This window comes from Apodemus sylvaticus, chromosome 6 (assembly GCF_947179515.1).
Source record: "Apodemus sylvaticus chromosome 6, mApoSyl1.1, whole genome shotgun sequence".
In the NCBI taxonomy this organism is placed as follows: Eukaryota; Metazoa; Chordata; class Mammalia; order Rodentia; family Muridae; genus Apodemus; species Apodemus sylvaticus.
Genome location: NC_067477.1, coordinates 117,139,881 through 117,148,923, shown reverse-complemented (window position 1 = coordinate 117,148,923; position 9,043 = coordinate 117,139,881). Strand labels below are relative to the sequence as shown.

At 39.9% G+C, this 9,043-nt stretch overlaps 1 pseudogene; it reads left to right on the top strand.

Moving 5' to 3' along the window:
- Nucleotides 1–6,768: 6,768 nt before the first annotated feature.
- On the top strand, nucleotides 6,769–7,240 carry LOC127687981 (mitochondrial import receptor subunit TOM22 homolog; annotated as a pseudogene).
- The last annotated feature ends 1,803 nt before the right edge of the window (nucleotides 7,241–9,043 follow it).

Genomic DNA, 9,043 nt, shown 5'->3' with positions numbered 1-9,043 from the left:
AGTGCTGTGGGGCTGCCCAGCTCCTGGGTGCAGGTGGGACCCTGGCAGACTGAGTCCCAAGTGATCTTACACTCTGGTGTTCTCTGCGATCCTGGCTGTAGCAGCCCACTAAGTTGCAGGAGTGATGATGTTGGCCTCACCTCTAATCGCAGGACTCCCTGCAGAGCAGATATTCCCCTAGCAGACTAGATACACAGACGGCTGTGTCCCAAGTGATCTTATACTCAGGTAATCTCTGCATACCTTGCTGTACCTGTCTGCTCAGCCACAGGAGCAAAGATGGTGGCGGCCTCACCTCTAAATGAGGGTCTCCCTCTAACTGTGGGACTCCCTGCAGGGCAAATGTCCCCTGGCGCTGCCCAGCTCCTGTGTTCAGGTGGAGCCCTGGGTTCAGGTGGAGCCCTGGCAGACCGAGTCTCAAATGATCTTACACTCGGGTGATCTCTCTGTACCTGTCTGCTCAGTCACAGGAGCAAAGATGGCGGCCCTATAGCTGGTTCTCACGGAGACATTTCCCCAACTGAGGCTCCTTTTTTTCTTACGACTCTAGCCTGTGTCTAGTTGACAAACAAAACCAGCCAGTACACAGAGAAAGTGTCCAGCTTAGACAAAGAGGACCAAAAATCCCCTCAATCATTTTCTGTATACTAGAGGTGCTGGCACACTAGGGCTACAGCAGAGAGAACCTCTGATGCTACAGACTTGGGATTAGGAAATAGAGACAGCTGCAACACAAGGCACAGTTTTGGGAGAAACTAGAAATGAACTTGAAAAGATACAACCCCTAAAAAAGCTTCCTTGATGAAGGCTGAGTGTATTCAGAATATAGCTGAGGTTAACAGTGGTTTAGGAAGATGGCAGTAGTAGGTTCTCTTCTACAGTCCATGACCTCATTGGAGTATTTAGTCAGGAATATAGTCCTAGGCATAAGTTCCTGAGTATTGAGTGAGGTCTAAGTCTAATTAGATGGTCTCCAAGATTTAAGTTCTGCTATTGCGCTCTTGGAGATAGCTTGGTGTGGCTGGTCATTATTATGGTTCACAGGTTTTACAGATGGGTGGGACTATTGATTGCTTGCATAACACCTTCCAACATTATAAGAGCTAGTACTTATTGAGGAGACTTCTGGGTTAATTCTGAAGTGTGTATGTGTGTGTGTGTGTGTGTGTGTGTGTGTGTGTGTGTGTGTGTGTGATCTTTACCAGTAGGGTCTTACCTTCAAGTTTTGAGAGACAACCAAAGGCAACAGCAATTACCTATATTGGTTTTGGAGATTATACAAATCCATAACTGATCAAAATACTAAGAATAGCTGATTATGTGCTACCCAACCCCATTGATATATCTATAACACGGGGCTAGGGCTCAGGGAACATTATGAAAGAGAGGTTAGAAAGACTTTCAGACCAGGGACCAGGTTGTCTGCCAGGAAATAGTGTCTTTTTTTATAACAGGGAAGCTACACTCAGGAAACTCAACACTATGGTTGACTAAACCAAGAGAAGCATCATGACTAAACCTGACATGCCACACAAACCGAGGGAATCTCAGAAGTCCCCAACTCCAAATGAAGAATTTTAGCCAACTCATGGCTTCTGAAAGACGTGAATAATACTCATGAATGAAATGTCAAGAAATTAAAAATTTAAACAACAAAAAAATTATTCAAGTCCAACCTATTTTGGAGGGTCTTAACTTCAGACTAAGTCCTTTACATTATCTTCTTTGGGTAACATACACCAAGGAGCTGACAAAGACATTTTATTGTGGGAAGCCTTCCCATTTTATGTTTTAGAACTAAAACCAAGACTACATTAAATGGAAGGATACTGGATGCTGAGAAGCAATTAGAATGTTATTACTGTAATCTAGAAAAAAATAATGAGAATAGATGTAGGACTCTCTCCACGGGAATGAGGGCAGGAGAGAAGCATGCAAAGTATTTCAGAGACATAAGCAAGACTTGGTGACATGAACATTGAACAAGAGAGAGGCACAGATGATTCAGAGCCATTGACTTGGGGGAATATTTACATCACTCTCAAAGTTGGGGAAGCCAGAGATGGGCTGTAAAGGAAACACATGAAGATGCTTCTGAGCTGTGTGTGACTGGTAGTTAAGCTGGCAGTTACAACATGGAATTCAAACAGACAGCAGGGGCCCGGGCTAGTGACTAGAGATCCCTTCCATCTAAAAGTTTACTTGAAAGCCATGGGGATCCATTAAACCACTCAAGAAAAAAAAATGAAGATGAGTAAGCCACCCAATGAAATTATTGCAGAATGGGATCATTGAAGAAACTTAGAATGTGCCCTCAGGGAGAAAGATGTGCTCAAAAGAAGGGAGAAAATAAAATAAATAAAAAGATAAAAGGGAAATACTACACAAAGTCTGCTCAAAATCAGGGAGGAGAAACCATTTAAGTCACCAATAGAAAGCTGTTGGTCAAGTCATGTTGATGTCCTTGAGCCGATGACAGTACACAGAAGCTCATGAGTACCCTACTATCCAGCGTGGAGCAAGAAGGCATGAAGAAGCATCCCAGTCAAGATCATCTTAATCACTTATTATGATTTGTTCATTGAATGAATGTTCTTTCTTACTTCTGTATACATTCTAGGCTCTTAGCTAGAGGATCCTTGTAGGGATGGGTACTACAGATGCCTGGCTTTTGAAGTAGTCAGCACTGAGCTGTAGGCAGCAAGAGAGTACATAATGGTTCAAGTGTAGCACAGGGGAAGAAAATGGTGTTTTACTCTATAGAGAAGTCTCAGAAACTTCTGACAAAGCACCATGCATTTGGGATTTAAAAGACTGGAAGATGCCCGCTGGAAGATGGGCAGGAAGAGAGTAGGAATTATTTCACACAGGATAAACAATCAGGGTGTAAGAAAGTGGAAAGAGTGCATTTTGGCATGACGAGCGAATTGGCATTTGTGGGCATGAAATAGGAAGGGAGTGACAACTAGTAGGGCAAAAAGTCAGAGGATATAAATGGTTTCAGACATCATGCTTAGGCCGAGAGCTTGGCGTTCATCTCATAAGAAAGAGAAAAGACACAGCAAGAAAGACATGGAGCTTTAAAAATATCTTTGGTTCCAAACATCCTATTTATTGATTCCTCCCCCACTTGGTTTTTCTCACTGTTAGTTTTTCAGCATAAGATGTACATTAATTCTTTTATTTTTCATTTTCTTTCTTTAATAATTAAATATGGCTCTTCTAGTACTACTATATTTATATGAGTTGTTGTATTTTTTCCATTGGCATCTAGGTAATAAGTTATCTTTTTAATTTCCTCTGAAATCAGTGAAATGGAAATTTTTAAAAAACAGAAAGCATAAACAAATTCAGATTTTTATTCTTTGAGAAAGAATAATAAAATGTACCCACCCCGTGGAAGCCCAATTAAAATAAAAGAAAGGAAGCATAAAACACACGACATTAAAAATGGGAAAGGAGTCGCATTATATTTACATGCTTGAGTTAGATAATAGCAGAATCTGAAACCTGAGAGGGAGAGAATGAGTTCCATTCAAGGAAATATCTAAAATCTATTTAAGAGGAAACATCTATAAAATCTCCCCTATACTAAAATCTATTTAAGAAGAAATGAAGAAATGGATACCTCAACTTGATCAATTATTAGAGAAGTTGATAATCTCATTAGTGGGCTATTACTGGCATGGTCACCGGTCTTCCAAGCTGAGTTTTAGATAACCCAACAGCAGTAATTCCAATGCAATCTAATCATCCTAGACAATAAAAGGAAATAGAAACCTTCTGGGTAATCTTCATAACAAAGTTCAACAAGAACTGCAAAGGAGAATTATATGTGCCAATATCATCTATTAATGCGATGCTACTGTAGTTGCAATGGAAATGTCCTATGTAAGGGCAGTCAGGAGTCTTAACCACTGAGCCATCTCTCCAGCTCCAGCCCCATGCCCCAATAAACTTTTGTAGAATTCTGGCCTTAGCCAAATCATTCTAAAAACCCAGGGCGTATTTGCTCCCAACAGTAGGTGGAGCTGGGCAAGAGCCACGGCGTTAGAGCATTTTTTCTGTCCTTATTCCTGTCACCTGCTCTCCCAACTCTGCAGCAGACACAAAAATAAACATTCCTCATTCAGACTGAAAACCAGCAGTCTAGCAGTCAGCAGGACTACTGCTTCAAAATCACTAAAAATAGAAATGAAGAAGTAGTATCGAGGGAATTAAGACAGTATACTGGAAAATAGCCACTTAACACAAAATAGAACAGTGACAGAGGAGCAGAGTAACAGAAAAAGGCATGCTATGTACAGCACTGAGAGCATAACGGTGGCTGTGACACACATCTCGTTAGTTATATTAAATGCAAACACATTAAACATTAACAGCAAATTATTAAACTCTGAACAAAAGGAGGAGATTGACAGACTAGATTTTTTTATTTGAAATCACTGATATTTATTTAGGACAAGACCCTCAAAGGTCAAATCAGACAAATAAACAACAAAATATTTAAGAAACAAAAAGCCAAAGGTATACAAATAATACTATCTCAAAATAAAATACTTTTATACAACAATAAAATCAATCAACAGATTATACAGATAATCTCAAGAGTAGAACAAAACATTTGAAAATTGTGTTTCTAACAAGGGGTTAAATATAGAGTACACAGTATAATGCCCAAAAGCCAAATAAATAAGTCAATAATGGAACATAAACCCAAAATAAATATTTCTATAAAGAAGATGTGTAAAATGACCAGCAGATGCATGGAGAAATGGTCAGCATCGGCATGTGTCACCGACAGACTAGATTTTTAAAATGAGCCTTCCTATGTGCTGCAGCCTATGAGAAATATGTTTTAGGTTCAGAAGACAAGTAGCTTGAAAATTCAAGTATAGGGAAAGCTGCATTATGCAAAGAGTTTGGATAGATTACAAGTATCAAAAAATGGACTGGAAGACAAAAATTATTACTGGGAACTTAGGAAGTAATCAAGATAAATACACATGTACTTTACAATTGAATTGCCAAGTAAATGAAGCAAGATACATAAGGAATTAAAGGGGAAAGTGACCATCGATAATAGAACTTGGAGTCTTTAATGACCTACTTTCAACTATGAATTACAAAACAAGGAACTGACACCAGCTAGACACACCTAACAGACACAGAACACTCTGCCAAATAATGCCAGAACACACACACACACCACGTACAACACACACACACCCCACGTACAAAACACACACACAGAGACAGACAGACAGACCCATACATGCACACGAATGCACATAATAAAACGTGTCTTAGTCAGGGTTTCTATGCCTGCACAACCATCATGACCAAGAAGCAAGTTGAGGAGGAAAGGGTTTATTCAGTGTACACTTTCCACATTGCTGTTCATCAACAAAGGAAGTCAGGACTGGAACTCACACAGGGCAGGAACTTGGAGGCAGGAGCTGATACAGAAGCCATGGAGGAACACTGCTTACTGGATTGTTTCTCCTGGCTTGCTCAGCTTGCTTTCTTATAGAACCCAAGACTACCAGCCCAGGGATGGCGCCACCCACAATGGGCCCTCCCACCTTGATCACTAATTGAGAAAATGCCCCACCACACACAAAACCAGCCAGTACAAAATGTAAATTTTAAGAACGTAGGGTGTTACTATTAACCTTAGATAATAAAGCAGGTTTTACTATCAATACATATCAAGAAAAATTGTAGATGAACAAACCAAATAACTTATGAAAGGCCATATCTCTAGAATGATACATACTGTGGAATGAACTGACTTGGGGTGGCACAACAGACGATTGTGACTGCCAACTTGCTGGGCTAAAGAAACAACTAGATCCCACTTTTGAGTGTGTATGTGAAGTTTAATTGAGGATTGAAGAGCCTTATTGCATATGGGTTGTGTCAATTCATGGGCTGGAATCTTGGACTGAATAAAAAGGGGATTTTGTAGAATGCCCACACGGCTCTTTTTCTGCTTCAAGATACACAGAGGTAGAAGCAAGCGTCTCTTACTGCCATACCTTCTCTGCCAGGATGGAATTCATCTCCTGAGCTGTGAGCCAAAATTCAACTTTCACTTCCCTGTTTTGCTTCTTAGGAGGTGTTTGGTCACAGAAATGAAAAATGCAATATTAAAGAAACAAAATTTGAATAAAAAGTTTTGTCCTAGGAATGCAAGATCACCTTAGCATATAAAAGCCAAGCACTATAAGATATCATTTTAATAGAATAAGAGGCAAAACCCATCTCTGGAGAGGCAGGAAAAAAAATCCTTGAGAAAAAAATTTCAGCACGTTCTTGTGATGAAAATGAAGAGCAAATTGATAATGAAAACACTCCCAGATAAACAGCACCCACCAGGATCCTACCTACAATCTTTCCTGTGAGGGCAGCAGCAAGACAAAGATGCTGTCCAGAGGCAGAGTGGAGAGTCCAGAAACAAAATTTTGGTCATCTGTTTTTAAACAAGGGCACCAAGACAATAAGGTATGGAAAGAATTGTCTTTTTAACACAAGATACAGGGACAGCTGGATATCCACATGCAGACCAATGAACGAAAGTACAGCCTCACCTCACTCCACAAGCATGAAAATTAAATCACAATAGATCAGAGACCTATATTTAAAAGCTAAAATTAGAAGCGACATAAAAGAAAATACAGGTATTCTGATCCTGGATTAAAACTAGCTTCTTAAAAAGAAATCTATGACATCAAAAACACAGCCAACAAACCGGTTCCTACAGTCATGGCCACAGCCATCGCTGCAGCTAGTACTGGGGTCCTCTGTCCTGGATAAATTTCTCCACAAAGCCAAGATGGAGAAGGCTGAGGAGGAGCTGGAAGAGGACTACTAGATGAGCTAGATGAGAACCTGTCCGAGGGACTCTGGGGTCTGACGGAGATGTTTCTGGAGAGGATCCGGTTTGCCGCTGGAGCTACCTTTGATCACCATTGATCCCCCGCTCTTCCTGGCTCGGAAGATGTGCAGATTTTCTAGGGCAGCTTTGTGTCTTGGGGCCACTTCCTTCATGATCCCGTTTCTTCCTGTTGTCTTTGATAGAGAAAACTTGCAAATGGAGCCATAACCAGAACTGCAGCAAAGGCAGAGACTTTTAAGGCCTTACACGGGCTGTCAGGAGGAATGCCAGGGATATTTCCCACTTCCTGGACAGACGCAGATTGTTGCCACGGTTTTTGTCCTGGTGGAAGCACGTTGAAATTCTGTTATGTTTGGACTGCTGGTGGCTTGAACTTCTTAGTCTTCTCTGCCTCGCTCCCCATTTTAACGTTGGCAATTCATCTTTTTAAACTTGGTGGGAATTTTGTCCTTTTCTTATGGAGCGACCCCAGTCGCTCCTGTGCCCTTCAAAATGCCCGACTCATTCCCTGCTCTCACTCTGACGCTGGAGAACAGCTATGTGGAAGACTATTCCACTAGATTACTTTAGTGAATCGCTCCTAAGGAAGTTCTCACATGCCCATTGTTGGAAAGAGGTAAGCACCCCTACCGTTAAGGACTTTTCTTTTTAAAGAATGAAAAAGTCTAAGAAATGTAAATAGTGTGGAACTGACAAAATCCATTACAGCTGTAGTACAAAACAGCCACCAGGAATCCCTGTGTGTGCTGGAGACAGGCAGGCTGGCTGTCATTTTAGGCAGGCTGGGACTGTGGATAGAGCAGGTGCTCATTTCCTCTGCTCATTTAGACTCTTAGACCTTTGTGTGTAAAAAAAGAAGTCAGTACTCACTTTTTTCATATTTAAATATTAAAAGAACTCCACCTGAAAGTGTTAAAAAACAAACAAAAAAACCAAACCAAACCAAACAAACCACATTGTCAACTAAAGAAAAATAGATTTATTAGACTTTACCAAAATTGTAAACCTTGCTTCCTCAAAGGACATTATTCAGACATTGTAGACAAAATAGAGGAGAGAAAAATATTTATTATATAGTATCTATAATATATAAATATATAAAGAACTGTTTTTTTTGTAGGCCGCTAAAAAGATAATACAGTTTTAAAATGGGTTGTGACTCAATGGTAGAGGACATACATTACTCTAAGTGCTAAACTAAAATCCCAAAATGGGAAAAGATTTGAGTGGCTATTTCTCCTTTGAAGACATGCAAATCACCAATAACTATACTTATATCATTAGGTAAGTAAATAAAATGCAAATCAAACCAGCAATGAGATACCATTTTCACATCCAATAAGGGAGGTAGCTCTCATTTTCCTACAAAGGAAACTATAAAAACAAGGACAACCAAGTGGAACCTGGAACCTTTCTACACTGGAGGAACAGGAAACAGTGTAGCTGCCCTGGAAATAGTTACTCAAAGTTAAGCCTAGAGCTATCATATAATCTTCTGGTGTATACCAAAGAGAACTGAAAGCCTGTTTGTGAAAGAACCATCCAGCTGCTGGTAGCAGCCCTATTCCACCCAGGCCAAAGGTGGAAACAGTCAAATAGCCACTGAGTAAGAAGCGGGAAAAACAAAACCAACAGAATAAGATTAGTTCAGAAATAAAGGCAGAGTTTTAGTTCATGCTCTGACATGGATGAGTTTTGAAAACACGCTAAATGAATGAAGCAGAAAAAGACGCTGCATATTATAGGATTTGTTTCTATGAGATAGCAAGACTAGGCAAATCTATAGAGATAGGAAGCATATTGTGGTTTCCAGGGAAGCCAGTAGCTTGTTCAGGTGAATTAATATATTCCAGAGTTAGATAGTGGGGACTGCTTCACAGCCTGTAACTCAAAAATCAATGAGTGACTTGTGCACTCAAAACAGTAACTTTCACAGTATGTAGTATGGTAACTTATACCTGAAAAAAAAAAAACCTTAGGTTATGCATCTTGGAAAAGATTTAACAATATACTTATAAAAATATAACTCAAACAGTATTTAAATTGTTAATTTCTCTACTGTGCAGAGAAATTAGAGGTTGACAAATAGAAAAAAATCACAGCCAATAGAGCAAATTATACCAAAATGCAATTCATAGAAGG